Consider the following 15,660-nt stretch of genomic DNA (forward strand, 5'->3'; position numbering starts at 1 on the left):
AAGAAGAAGATATCAGGCTACAACAATTGGAGCATGGTGAGACAGGGGATTGTTGTGGAACAGAGCAAGTTCCACAAGAGACAGGACTAGAGAGAAACCCTGTCTCCAAAACAAACAAACCAACAAGAATAGATTTATAGTCACATGCCTGAACTGTCTCATATAAAACTTTGCTTAAGAATTCTTAAAACACACACACACACACACACACACACACACACACTCACTTATATAGGCAGAGACACAAGAGAAACCCTGTCTTGAAAGAAAAAGTAGAAGAAATCTTACACGCCGGGATAGTGCCAGGAAAGGCTGCAAAGCTAGAGAGAAACCCCCCCCCCCCCAAAAAAAAGAAAGAAAGAAAAAATCTCTTACACAATGAGGATTTTTGGGCCATAAGCCGTTATTTATTGATTTTGACTTTAAAGCTAAAGGTTAACTCAATGTAATCTTAATTATTTTTTTCCTGAGACAAGGTTTCTCTGCTTAACAGTTCCAGGGTATCCCAAAGACTACCAGAGTCCACAATTCGAATTATACCCACATTCCCCAAATATTGGTTATGGATGTTTGTTATCTTTTAATGGTAGGTGGATGGTCAGCAAAAAGGATGAACAAAGGAGATTAAAATTGGGGATTTCGTTCTAAAAAGAAAAGAGAGGGCACAAAAATGATAGAATAGAGTCTACTTTAATCCAAGTATTTTATATTGGTATGATTTTGGCCAGCTAGGACAACCAGGTATATATAGAGAAACCCACTCTTGAAAAACAAAACAAACAAATATAATCTAAGATACACCACCTGGGTGAAACCGTTCACAAAGGTTTCGATATAATGTACCAAACAATGCTGTATGATTCCAAAAATTTGGTAACTATTATCAGCTTTAAAAGACTGCTAAAAGCACAAAATACAAGCAAATAGCTGGGAGAACATATTACCCAACAATATAATTTACAAAATTTTTTTGTCAAGTTTGAATGAAAAATCTGAAAGTTCAACAGAATGAGGGAACATGCAATAAAAGGGGCAGCAAAGGAATTGAGACCAAACCCTAATGGCTAAAATTTCCAGAGAAAGAGCTCTTAAAATCATCTTACATGAAAACTAAAAAGAGAACTCCCTCCCCTGCTTAGCTTATCACACAAAAGCTGTACCCAGGGTGCAAGAGGGATCACCTAGTGATTAGAAGGGCATAGTGTTCTTACACTGGACCTTATTTGCATTCCCAGCACCCATCTCAGGGAGTTTATACTTGCTTGTAATTTCAGTTGCATAGAAAACCTCCGGCCTCCATAAGAACTTTCACTCATTTGCATAGACCCCTACTGCTGGGTGTGGTCTAATGCACAATACAAGGCCAGTCAGGGTAACACAGTTCCTTCCCATAAACCAACAATCCCCAGTGAATAAGAACAAATACTAAAGTGACAAGAGCATCTGAAAAAAGACACATTACTTATGTAGTTACTAGATAAAACCTTACAAAAAGATTATATTCTAATGGTTTAAAGAAATATTCACATTTATTCACTACTGGTAGGATTATGATTTGTGCAACTGTAATGTGAATAATTCAAAAGCACCTTTATGAAGTCTTCAAATAAAAGAATTCCTTGGTAGAAGTTAATTCTCAAGAAAATATGATTACAATAATACATGCTTTAAAAAAAATTGACCAGGCCCAAAAGGTAGAGTAATATGGCAGTATCTAAATAAATCCAGTAAAGTCCATATCCTATGTAGACTTTATATTGTATTCAAAGAACATGACATAGAAATATACTTTTGAATTCTGAAATGATAAGATAAAACACCAGAATAAAAATATACAGTAAAATGTATACTCTGTTATAAAAGTCTATTTTACACATTAGTTTTCTAAAGAATGAATGGTAAACAGACTCAGATGTTATAAGCAGTTATTTCCAGGATTATAAAATTATGCATGTTCTTCAGTCAAAGTATTAACTATGTTATTTTTCAAGAAGAAAAAAGAGAAAACCCAGTCCAATAGAGCCAAGTAGTTTTTTCAATGGTCTTCACCCAATATGCCACACTGTTGTCCACTGGGTGTTGCTTCTCTTATTCCTTCAAGTACTGGACCCATTGATGAGTGACACCTGCCAATGTGATAAAATGGCACCATGAGACCAAATTCAAGTGGCCCAGTGAGCTGATAGTGGGAAGAATCCTCAAACCCACAGAGAAATGTGAAAGTGGGAGTTCCTGTCCCCTAAACCTCTTCTATAATCAATCTCCAAAGCAGCAGTTCCTTATATTCTGACTCTCCCATCACATCATGCATTAGATCCCAGTCTGCCATTTATGGCTATGGCAGCTCTGAGGACAGGGTCCCTGCATTCTACTTTTTCACTCAGTTAATTAGCACTTCTTGTGCTATCTCCTGTCCTTGAGCCTTATAAATCTGGACCTGTTTCAACTGAAACCATGTTGTTTGCCAACTGGGTAAGCAGAAATCTCCAAAGAAGCAGTGACATTTAAAATGACACAAGACAAAGATATGTATGAAGCTGCAGAAGAAAGAGATCTCATTCATTCCCTTTTCCTTCACCACTATCTCCTTAGGGGAACCAAGCACTTGCCTTCTAAATTCACTCACAAGTATCAGTCTTCTCCCATTGGTACGAGCTTGCTGGTCCAGTATCTGCCAAAATGTCAAGCATTTGTTCTTTGGGCAACCTTCCTCTATACCCTCTTTGTGCGCTACTCCTGCAATTACATCCTGAGAGCATCATGGATTCCATTGCCAACATTCAGCCTCTTTAGTCACAATGCTGATTTCACCGATCCATTTCTGAACAGGGAAAGGAAGAGAGATTGCTGAAACATATCAGGGTGGGGTTATAGAAAGGGAAGGAAAGATTCGTGATAAAACATAAAGCTTGACTCAAAGTTACCTTGTGAATTTAGGAAAATATTTGAAAGTCACATGTTGTCCGTATCTATGACCTATCCCACCCATCCAGGATAGAAGAATTAAGCAACACTCCTAAAGTACAATATTGACTCCTGCAATCTTTGCCCCCAAACAAATTCCAGGTAGTATCTGATGACCAAGCCAAAAGGGAGAGATCGGAGAGTGTCGATTATTGTTGGGTAACGCTTCTCTGGTTGCCAAAATGACATCAGCTGGGTGGTGTCACAGTAATGAACATGAGCACTCAGCACTGTGGCAGCGATTATGGCAATATTCAGCTTTCATTAGTGAATTGAGAAAGAATCATAAACATAATCTGCAGCTACCTTCAAATGCACTGGCCAATCTTTTGCTGCAAAGTTTCTATTTTGTTGCTGAAAAAAAAAAAAGCCCCACATCTTTAACACACACTTTCTTCTGATAGTAGAACCCGGGGATTTGAATTTTAGTGGTGTATGCAAGTAGTCAACCACACTAAGAGCATTTACTGTGTTGTGTGTGTAAAGACAGGAGCATTATGGAAAGGAATGGTCCACATACACAAACCAGGAAAAAAGGTTAGTATGTAACTGGAAAAAGCCACATCTTTTCTGGTCTTTTCCTCCCTCCCCCCAGTTGTCTACCTTAAAACAAGGGATAAATATAAATCAGGTTTGTGTCTTTGAGGGACTAGTCATGAGAACAGTGCTTATTAAATCTCTGTTGAAATACTGAAAACATCGAAGAATAGCCATGGATTCTATCCTCAGCAAATAATATTCAAAAGAAAAATGAGATAGGTGGTACAGTATGCTCCTGTTACAGATAGCCAGGGGCAAAGAGCAAAACCCTGTGTCCAAGAGACTTACATGTTGCTAACTTTCACTCAGCTTGTTCTGATAAATGAACACAGGTACTTGTAAAATATCATACTCACCCCTTCTCCTATTGTCAGTTGAACCTTACCTGCAAGGCAAATGCTCTACCACTAAACTAAGTCCCCAATTTGTGCCGTGTTTAGTAGCCCATGTCCTTAATATATAGCAATTACGGAGGTAGAAGCAGAATTGCTCCAAGTTAGGAGTCCTGTTTGATCTATGTAGAGCATTTACAGACAGCCAAGGAATACATGGCTAGATCTTGTTTCAAACCAAATGAAATAAAAGTAAAAACATGAATATTATTTATACTAAGGCTTCACAGACAGAGTCTACTCCTGGCCTCAGATCCATCCAAGGACCACTTAAACCATGTGCTACTCTTGTTAACTGCCCTCTCCTCAACTAAGGAAACCAAATGGTATTCTGCAACAAGACTCAAAAGTACTGTATTTACTTCCACAGTTTGGTGATTCGTGCCCTACATTCTCCTGTCAACTGTACACTCTAGCATTTGTGACTGAAGAGTTCTTTTTTAAAACTCCTGTCCCAAATCCATACTTTGTAGTTCCCCTTTCAGCAGCTTTACCTCCATAACTGTTTCATTGGTCAGTGGACTAGTCACAATCCATCTCTGAAATTTAAAGTTTTCACAATTGCCAAGTTGTCTCCTTTTCTTAACAGCTCTGCATGCATCAGTGAAGAGGGAGGTCCTTTCACATAAAATTACTATGTTCTAATAAGATGCAGGTTTTATGCTTTGTTGGGCTCAAAAGAGCACTGTCCCCATAGGCTCATGGATTTGAACATAGGTGGTGGTACCAGTTGAGAATGCTACAGGACCTTTTGGGATGGAACATCTATAGAGGCATACCATTAAGGCCTTACTTCTGGTACTCATTCTGCTTCCCCAAGCAGGACCACATGGCTCCCTGCCTACCATGGAATGTATGTGTGTGTGTGTGTGTGTGTGTGTGTGTGTGTGTGTGTGTGTGTATATATATATATTCATATTCATGCTTCTGGAGCTGAGAGCAACAAATAAACCCTGTTCTCAGATTTGATTTGAACATGACATTTTGTTCACAGCCTTAGAAAAGTAACTAATAAAGGGTGTTGAAGAGGTTGATTAAGGTGCATTCTCTTTGTAATACAATAATAGATTTCGCATGGGATAATAGAGATCAAGTATATAAGAAGGGAAAGGAAATATGAGACAGGAAATGTGGAAGCATACCTATTAATGCAGTTAAGGGGAGAGCTAGACAAAGATGAAAATGAAAAAGTCAATACCAACCATAATAGCAGACACCAGAATGCAAGGATGAAGCTTTGACTCAATGATCACTGTGGTCCAACCTAGGGAGTAATTGGTAGCAATTATAGTAACAACATCAGCAATCCAACATCTATAAGCAGCCAATTCCAAAATACACGCATATAAAAAATGAAATGTTTCATAGGAAACATTATCAAATATGACATTTAAGGCACTTGGGTTTCTATTCTCCCGTTTACACCCTCAGCATAGATCAGAAATGGCTATAGAATGCTTTGCATAAAACATAGTCATGAAAAGGTAAAGTACAATCACTATAACAGTCCTCATCCTACGACAGGATTCAGCAGTAAGTACGTTGAATAGACCTTGCGCGCTGTAAGCACTGTAGGCAGCTGGCAGGAACAAGCTGAGCCCATGGAGATCACAATGCAGGCGCCCAATGAATGTCTGTTGATGATTTATTTTTTCATTCAACAAACATTTAATGAGGCCTACAATGTGCACCGGATTAGGCAGCGTGAATACAAAGACGAATACGACACCGTCCTTTCCCTGATAGACGAGAGCCTTAAACACGGACAATGATAATACAACCTGATAAGTGCTAGAACACTTAGCAGGTTGTATTATATCCATCCGAGTAGGATTTCTTCAGAGGAACACCACTCCAGGTTGCTGCTGGATCCTTGAAGTCCTCCTGAGCACCAATGTGTGCTGTTGTTCCTTTCTCTCAGGCGTTGAGTGTCCCCAAAACTAACAATTAAAGCTTTAATTTAGAATGCCTATGATATATTTACATATATTTTCATGGAAACACTAAAAATTAAACACAGTATGATGGTACGAAGGTTCGGCGTGTTGGACAATAGGCATTAAATAACATATGTACTAAGTGGTTGAAGTTAGGTTTCAAAAATGCTGTGAATATTTCCAAACATTCTTTTCTGTTGTTATACAACAGCCTTTATACAAGTGTAACAAAATTCAACGGGTTTCAACTTAAAATATGGAATAAAGGCAATATATTACTAATCCGAATACGGATGAAAATTTCATCTAGTTTCCTATATGTACTATAAGAAAAAAAATGTGATTTCATACCAGCATATCAATGAAAACAGTTTTTCTCCTAACATCCTGACAATTCAGAACATATAGTGGTATTTATCACTTTTCATAGTCAACATAGTAACTGTAACTGACATACCTTTTAGCATATTTCTGGACTGGTTAATACCTCTTATAGTCTAAGCAGTCCTAACTACTGGGAAAAAACAGGAAGCAGTCTAAGAACAACAGGCTAGCTAATGCCAAGGCCTAAACCCCAGACAGCTCAGAGATTCCACTCTGAAATCTTCCCCTGAAGCACTCCAAGTTCATGATTAATACAGGCCTTCGTAAAAAGAGCATCTACTATCCCCACGGCTCACAAAGATCAATAGCATACATCTGAAGTGGAAAACATGTTTGAGGAAATTTTGTTTGTTTGAGAAGGGCTCTTGGTATGAAACCCAGAATGGCCTCAAAGTCAGTTTAATTTTCCTCTGTAAGCATCTCCAGTGCTGGGATTATATGCATATGACAACATGCCAGGCCAGTCAACACTGGCTATTTTCAATTATTTTACGTATTTGTGGTCTGACAGAAAAGCAATAGACATTTTTAAGACTCTAAGCGAAGCAATGGAGCCAACAAAAGACTAATTAATTTATTCCTTGAAAATCGTCCATATTTTACTTAAAACAAAAATAAAAATCTGGATAAAAAGCTGACAGTGAAAGCAGAGCGGTCAGGACGAGAATGATGAGGAACATAACATTTCACTGTCTCCCTGAGATTCCACGCTGGTTATACGGCTCTTTCCAACAGCTCAACGCGTTCTGTTGAAAACAAACTAAACATTCATCTATTGAACGAGAGTAGGGGTTTGAAGAAGGGGGTGTATATTTTTCAGTTTACTTTTCTTGCTTATCTCCTCTAATTTTCTAGTAAGAACCCTCTAGCTAGTCCTTTTATCAACTACCACAACTTTTGACCTTAACTATCATCACAAGCATCCTTTTATGGAATTCGACAACATTCAAGCCAAAGCCCTGCTCTTAACAACAGTTATAGCCTAATGTTTCAAAGTCCATGTCCATGCTTTTGACAGAAAAATCTTTCTCCATTGTATGCCTCTGAATCTCATCTTTGTACATCTTTTCCCAGTAAGAGTATATATACAAAATTGCATTATTCTTGAACGCTAATAAATGAGTAAACTATAGAGAAACATATTAAGCTCCACATGGCAAAGACAGCTGAGAGACAGGGGGGTCAGAAGGAGTGGGGGGGGGGGCAGACAGAGACGGTGGGAGGAAACCAGAGACTCTTCCACCCAATGAAGTGATTTTTAATGAGTTTTGGTTGAGGGTTCAGATTATTAAACTTGAAATAGACGCTCTCTATCCTTAAAGCTTGACACTGACAACATGTCTTAAATAAAATAGACATCTCTGTGAGCTGAATAGTAGCTCCCATAGTTCTATACAATGTCTAAAGCCTGATTCTCATTCATACCATTTAGAAAACATATGTGCCTCTTAAAAGCAGCTAGTATTAAATCCTGTAAGACTGTCTGCAGGGGAAAAGAAAAGGTTAACCATGGACAAAAACCTGACTGGGAACACAACTGATAGTCTAAAACTTCTCAGTAGTTTGAATGCCTGGTTTGATAATATTTTATCTAAGCTATTAGTGATTGATGTTTTACTTGAAACCCCCATTTAAGAGGACACATTGCTCTGCCAAGCACTCTATCAATTGGGAATTCCAGCTGGCTGCTTAAGGCCTTGCCATAGGGATCTTGTTTACTTGTTTTTGTTTTCTTCAAAATAGGATTTCTGTGTAGCACTGTCTATCCTGGAACTCCCTCTGTAGACCAGGGTGAGATCTGCCTGTCTCTGCCTTGAGTTCTGTATTGGAGGTATGCACTACCACTGCCCAGCCTCTGTTGTGCATCTTTGCCTAGAATGTTTGGTGTTATGCTTCTGTCTCACTCAATAAATCCACTGAAAACAAAATTAGAGACACAGTTTCCCTAAACTGTACAAAATACTAGACTACATAGTTAGACAACAACACAACAAAAAAGAAAAAAGAAAACCCTACAAATAGAAGAGTATGTCGTGTCTGTTTTTTATAAAAGGTATTTCAAAGAAATACACAGCTTCCTGAACTAAGTAGACAATATTTGTTTAGCATTACATCAGAAAATCTTAAAATATACTGAAATGAGAAACAAAATTTTCATTTGAATCAGACATATGTATGTGTGTGCACAGGTTCATGCTTATTTGTGAGGAGCACAAAAAATTTGGCATAATGCTCTGTTCACAAGCAAGAAATAACCAGACATAAAGCGATACCCTATTTCCTTTATATATAAATATATGGAATAAAAGACTCCCTCCCCAGACAAAGCCAGGGCCTAAAACTAAACTCAAAATTCTAATGAGCCAGATATTTGTGGATTTCCTCCCCCCCCCCCCCGACAATAGGTAATTACAAAAAGGAAAACGTGGGTGCTGGAGACATGGCTCGGTGGTTAAAAGCACTGGCTGCTCTTTGAGAGGAACAAGATTTGATTCCCAGCACCCACATGGCAGCTTACACCTGTCCATAACTCCTGTTCCAGGGGATCTGATACCTAAAACACCAATGAATGTAAAAGAAAGTTAAATAAATTATTTAAAAAAAGGAAAACGCATTCTGTCCAGAAAAATACCCCTGTTACCATTCATTAAAGCCAGTTTGAAGCATGTAAACAGCATTCCCTTGAACTTTGGTCACTGAATGCCTGATCTTCTGTCCCAATTATGGAGTTGTCAGAAATCCAGATGCCATATGCCCGGAATTAAAAAGCCTTCCTTCTGTACGAAGCTTGACTATCTCACATTTCAGTCCCATAAAATTAATTCTTCTCTATCCTTACCGGGATTGGTAGTAAATAAGATCAACACTCTTTACCAAATCATAGTCATAAGCTCTAAATAATAAAATTGGTTCAAAGACCAGAATCACACACACTCACACTTGAGGAAGCATAGAGAATACTGTTGTAGGAACAGTACACTGATATATCCTGTGCTTTTTGGTATAAGACTACTTTTCCTAGACTGCTTTGTAATATCATTACTGCAACTAATATGAGACTAAAGTTATAGCCTTACAAGTTCAAGATTCCTATTGTTTCTATGGAAATTTCTAAGGCATAAACCACTAATTCTCAGTTCATCTGCCTCACGTCCACTGAAGCCAAAAACAGTGGCACATCTGAATTATCCTACTTCATCTCTCCATATCTCTAGCTATCCAGGACCAGAGCATGTATATTTACCATGAACAACAAAGGGAGTCGCACAATGACCACAAAACTGTTTTGCTATGAACACCCCTTAAATAACATTATTCCAATACCATTAATGACAAACTATCAACATTGGAAGTCAGTCTATTTACCTAACGTAGAAAGTTTGATAGCATGCATCAATATAGACTGAGATCACCTTAAACAGTAAATAAATGGGCAAAATATAATCCAGTTTATGAGCATAATGTTCAAACCACAGCAGAAAATCCGTAAGTTTTTAAAAGAAAGGATACTGTTTTTTTTTGCTATTACTAAGGCCTACAAATAACAAAAAGGCCTTGAGGCTTATCATTTGACCAGTGGGTAAACTGATGTTTCCCGAAAGGCAGGGATCCTGCATACCATACAGAATTGTATCTCAATTTGCAGTGATAACACATACTTAGAAGATAGGCAGTGATTGTTAGGAATGCCAAAACTTTAAGGAGCACGTGGCATTTGTGATAAAGTATCTACTCTTGCTGGCTACTTGACCTTAGTCAAATTCCACTTGTTACTGGAAAATTCTGATTGCTTAATAGGTGCAATTACAGGCAGTTCAATGGAAAATATATTAGGGGTAGGATCTATGTGATAGGCTTGGAAGAAAAAACATCAAAAACTGTTTCCAAGGAAAGACAAATGATGGAAAAAACCTTTAAATTCAAATAGGAAAACATTCTCTGCCACACATGGGGCATGAGGCAGACAAGTAGAGAGACAAGTAGAGAAATCATATGCACAGACTAAAAGACCGGGAATATCTATTCTCTTGTTCATCCTCTGTTCAAGTCCCCCTCTTACAAGGACTGAATAACACCACACAGGGACATATTCTCTTAGCAATTTTTCTAGTGCCAGGATAGCTCATCTGGAAGTACCACATCCTGTTTTTAAATCCGTTTCCTACATGTTGAATGGAAGTCAGATGACCTAGGCATAGATTCTTGCTGCCAACATCTTCAAAAACAAACTCCATCCCGTGGTCTATTATCCGGACACGGCTGTGTCTATGTCTCAGGTGTTGGAGGGAGTTGATCAACATGCTAATGTTCCTAGGCCTACCTCTGGATGGTACTAATAAATCCTTTTGTACCAGTAACCCTTGCTGTCTTGTATAAACTTTCCCTTTCCAAAATCCTACTTAAGGTCACCTATGCAAAGATAATGCTTTTACTGCCACAAAGTTCTAGAATCGAAATATACAATTCAAGAAGGCATCAAGCACTTGAAAGCAGAGGTAACAAGCATTTAGCAGTAAGCCCAAATGGGATATATCTTTAAAAGTATTACACTTAATCTGTGTATACGATGTGTAACTGTAGGTAGACATGTACCAAAAGGATGGTAAGGGAAGGACTACATGGAAGAATCAGTTCTCTTCCACCATAACACTGGTACTTCAAGCTTAAAGTCCAAGAAATCATTCTTTCTCTTGAATGCTTTTTAATGTGATGGTATTGGGATTTGGAAATAGAAACATCCAGGTTCTTAAACACTAAGAACCTCATCTTGAAGGTCATACTGAAATCACTGCAGCCATCCTACATGACAGTGATCAAAAATGTACTTTCTTCATGTTCTGACAAACCTTATAAAAGTACATGGAAGACAAGCAAAGGACACCACTACATCCAGGCTCCTTCCTTTACCCGTTTATTCTCTTCACTAGAAATCTTCCATTAACATTTTAAAGATTAATGCCCACAAGCTCTTTCTGGAAATACATCCATCCTATTATCACATTATTTTGAGTTTTCCTATTTCAAGTTGAAGCTCAAACTTTGCCGTTTAGAATATGTAGTATTGCAGAAATTTAAATTGTAGGATACAGCAGGTCTCAAGGGAAACATGGTGATAGCATTTGGATGAACAAAGTCCTGTTCTTACTTCAGAGAAAGCTATGCCCTTCTCAAGTTTCTTAAAAACAGACACTTGAAATCTCACCAGCACACACAGGTGACCAATGAATTTCCTTTCATAGTATTTTATTCTCTGATGAACAAATAAGAGTTAGGGTTGTTTTTTTTTTTTTTTTTTTGAGTTAGGTTTTTTAAAAATCATCTTTTGGAAGCATTTGAATCTTTTCTGAAGAAAACCATCTTCCCCTAACAAAAAATATATGGATTGGATCAGTGAACTAATATCCTTAATTTTCAAATTGCTAGCCTATAAGTGATGGCAACAACTATAATCCCGATATTTGAAAGGTCACTGCTCCACTTGAGTTCTAAACTAGGCTGGTGTTGCCTTGAGTTAAAAAACAACCACTTTTTTTTTAAAGTAATGATGAAGCTGGTGGCTTCTAAATCCAAGTACTCACGAGGGTGAGGCTGATCTACATAATTCAAGGCCAGGATTATACACATTAAGACCCTGTTTCAAACAAACAAACAAGCAAGAACTGCTGATAAGATATAAGCCAAACCTGAATTCCATTAATGCACTACAAGCTAGGGAAAGGATATAGAAAATGCACAGTAATGCCGGCTGGCATCATATGTTGGGTCACCTTGACACAAAAACATCTTCCCAAGTCCCCTGAACACAATAGCCATATGCCATTGAAACCAAAATTGGAGTAAGATAGATGTTAGAGGGATGGGCAAAGGGCTATGTGCTATCAGTAATGTACTATTAGCTGCTGAGAGTACATTCTCCCTATTATTAGCTCTGTGAAATACTATGTAGCCTTTTTCTTCTTTGAAACATAGCAAATTGAAGTTCTTTCCTTCGTTTTCCACACTCATGTACCCCATACCTAACTCTCTTGCATTCATAAACTTTGGAACACAATTCTGAATATTAATCACTATTCCACTTCTGGGACTTCCATCTTTAATAGATGATAAGTCAAGCTATGGATAAAGTAAATATTAATTGTTTGCTTTAGTTTTGAACAAGACCAGACAGAAAAAGAAGCCTGACTGTGCTCACACATTAAAAAAAAAAAAATCAATGGGGGGGTCTAATCAGTGAATTCTCTATTGACGGTTCCTATAGGCAAAAAAGGACAATAGTAGGCTGTCACCTGTCTGTATCTAACAGTACAAGGACTTTGTGTGGGTTAACTAAAGGAATCTACTAGATTCGAACAAAGACATTAAAGATAAAAATGGCACAGTAAAAATGTAACAAGCTTCATTATTTGGAATGGCTCAATGGACAGGAATTAAAGGCATGTGTCACCACCGCCTGGCAATATTTTCTAAGGTTGGTATAATCAACATAGAAATATACTCTCATCACTCAGGAAGGCTGAGAGGCAGGAAGATAACTGTAAAATTCAGGCTAACTTTGCTACATAGAGCTCCGCCATTCTTCCAGATGACCTTTATGAAATATGAAAACAATTACCAAAAGTAATAAGGCATGTTCCAGAGTACAAATAGAAAAACAAAATGTAGTACCTTAAAAACAAACAAAAAATTAAAAAATTAAAAGCAAAAAGAAAGAGAATGTGTACTCAGGATACAGACAGCGATCTCTGTGAGTTCCAGGCCAGCCTGGTCTACATAGCGCATTACAGGACCTTGCATATTGTAGGCAAGTGTTGTACTTTTAACAATATCCCTAGATTTAGAAAATGTCTTAGGAAAGTAGCTAAGAAAAAAGCCTGGACTACAAATAAAAACAATTTTGGTGCAGAACACTCAGCATTCAGGAGGCTGGAGCAGAACTGCTGTGAGTTTAAGACCTATATTACCTACACAGTGACTTCAAGGTTAGTTAGGAATAACCTAGGAAAACACTGATTTGAAACAACAAAAATACTTCTTAGGTTGGCAATGTAGAAGCAGTCTTTAACATTAGACCCTGTCTCTCCTTAGAGCATTGGCTGCTTTCCTGTAACATTAATAAATCTGTAACCAAAAAAGGGCAATTTGTGGCAGAGCAGTGGTGGCACAGGCCTTTAATTTCAGGACTCAGGAGGCAGAGACAGGCAGATCTCTGTGAGTTTGAGGCCAGCCTGGTCTACAGAGCGAGTTCCAGTAGAGCTAGGGCTGTTACACAGAGAAACCCTGTTTCAGCACCACCCCCCAAAAGGCTGGAGGCAAATGACATGTGACCTTCTGGAACCTCAAATCTGAACTCTTTGAAAGAGATGCCTCAGCTGGTCAATTATCGGCCTTTCATGCATCAAGACCTAACTCTGTAGCCCCAGAATCCAGGGGAAAAAGGTAAGCCAAGAATTGCTTGTGGGTTGGGAATGTGGAAAAGGAAGGATCCCTGGGGTGAGATGGCCCAGCCAATAAGGGGAACTAAGCAAATTCTACTTAGAAAACCCTTCCTTTAACAGATAAGATGTGCAGGACTCCACTCACATGCAAATACACTCACAGCCAAATGCAAATACGTATACAAACTAAAGAAGAAATGAATTTCTTTAGATAAAGGAACTCCTGGGTGCAGAGATTTACACTAAGGACAGGGGAAAAGGCTTAAGAGGGAAAAAAAATCCCATACAGAAGAACTCAAGTCATATCACTTTAAAACAGGTTTCTGAGACTCTACTAAGTTTTATGTTTCTGAAAATTTCTTTCATCTGCCAAAGTATCACGTACCTAAGTCCTCACATTCCAACAAGTATAACAGTCAATAAAACTGAACAGGCTTCTGTCAGTGGTGGAATGCTTTTAAGAATTCAAGGGAGGAGGGGAGAAAGTATAAATTTTTAATGTAAAAATAAAAAAAAAACTCATTCCAGAGAGCAAAATAAATAAACAATAAAAAAAGAATTCAAGCCAAAACAGGGTGGTGATGTCACTCGCCTTTAATCCAGCACTAGGGAGGCAGAGGTGGCACTCAGTTCTGGGAGTGCAAGGCCAGCTTGGTTGACAGTGCAAGGTTTCGGACAGCCAGAGCTGGTACAAAGGGAAACCAAAAATGAAAAAGAATATAAGAACAAATGAGGGGAATGGAGTGTATAGCACATGGAAATGAACCCTAAAGGACGGAGTAGGAAAACATAAGATAAGGGCAAAAATCTGAGGCAATAAGTAGCTAGAGGTAAAAAATTGCAGAGGCTTTTCTCTAAAGCTAGCAAGTGATTTGGAACTTAAGAAGGCTAGGGCCTGACAGCCACAATTATTAGTTGGGAGTAAAGATACTTAGTCTCCTATGCTCTCAGTACAATAGAATGACGACAGTGCCTATTGGCCTAAAACAAAGTCTCTAACCTGGCATTTAAAGCTACAAAAAACAATGCAGAGGCACAGGGCAGCTCAGTCAATAAGCACTCTTACCTTCCGCAGGTCTCTGGGGCCTCAGGTACTCTGTACTCTCGTATATAGTAGCCTAAGAGCAATCACAGCACGTACCATGGACGAGTAAAGGTGGCTAGCTTCAAATTTATTTTTAACTGGCAGACACTGAAATGTGAGTTGCCAATTCTCATGCGTCATATATTTTGGTTCTTCTCACACAATAAAAGGCACATATTAGTTTACACTCACCAATTATACAAAATAATAAACAAATGTGGTAAACCAGATACTCAGAATTGGCAGAGTATTGGAGAGATGGCTCAGTGGTTAAGAGCACGGGCTCTTTTCCTAGAGGACCCTGTTTCAATAATAGCACTCATATGGCAGCTGAAACTGTCTCTAACTCCAAGATTTGGCAACCTCATAGAAGCAGACTGAAAAGAAGGTTATGTGTTATTTTTTCAAAACAATTTTATTTTTTATTTACGTGTCTGCTTTTCTTTATGTTCACCAATGCACGTACTAATAATATATTGATTCTATTTAATAAAATAACATACATTGTTCTTTGATAACAAGTAGTTAGAATTTGTTTTGCTAAAAGGAAAGGCTCCTCTCTTCACCTTAATCCAGAAGGTCACAAAACAAGGACAGAAGCTTGAAATCTCTCCTTTAGTTTCTGTTTCCTTCTTTTTGGATTAGGTGGCTGATGTTAATCATGCAAATCCATTTAAAGAGGCCTAACCTATCTTATCTGCAAGACTGAAAGCACGGGATCTCATTGTCAGCTTTTATAACGTCCTGTGCCACACCCCTGGAAGGAGCCTTAAAGTCTGTCTCAGGTCTTTGTTCTGAGAGCCAGAGGTCCCCAAGACAATTATCACAATGAACCATCAGTCCTTTCTACATTGAATGCTAAGCAATAAGGACTTGATAAGAAATTCAAGGCAACCCAGTAGAATCAGAACTGAGATCAGCAT

General features: G+C 38.3%; 1 long non-coding RNA gene across 1 annotated transcript; it reads right to left on the reverse strand.

Annotated features, from left to right (window-relative positions):
* Window positions 1-383: 383 nt before the first annotated feature.
* On the reverse strand, window positions 384-11,466 carry LOC119804608. Its single transcript, XR_005283825.2, has 3 exons — window positions 5,099-11,466; window positions 2,627-2,821; window positions 384-2,126 (listed from the first exon to the last, which is right to left on the reverse strand). It is a non-coding gene; the product is annotated as an uncharacterized LOC119804608 (long non-coding RNA).
* Between the last annotated feature and the right edge of the window lie 4,194 nt (window positions 11,467-15,660).

The sequence above is a fragment of the Arvicola amphibius genome, chromosome X (assembly GCF_903992535.2).
Source record: "Arvicola amphibius chromosome X, mArvAmp1.2, whole genome shotgun sequence".
In the NCBI taxonomy this organism is placed as follows: domain Eukaryota; kingdom Metazoa; phylum Chordata; class Mammalia; order Rodentia; family Cricetidae; genus Arvicola; species Arvicola amphibius.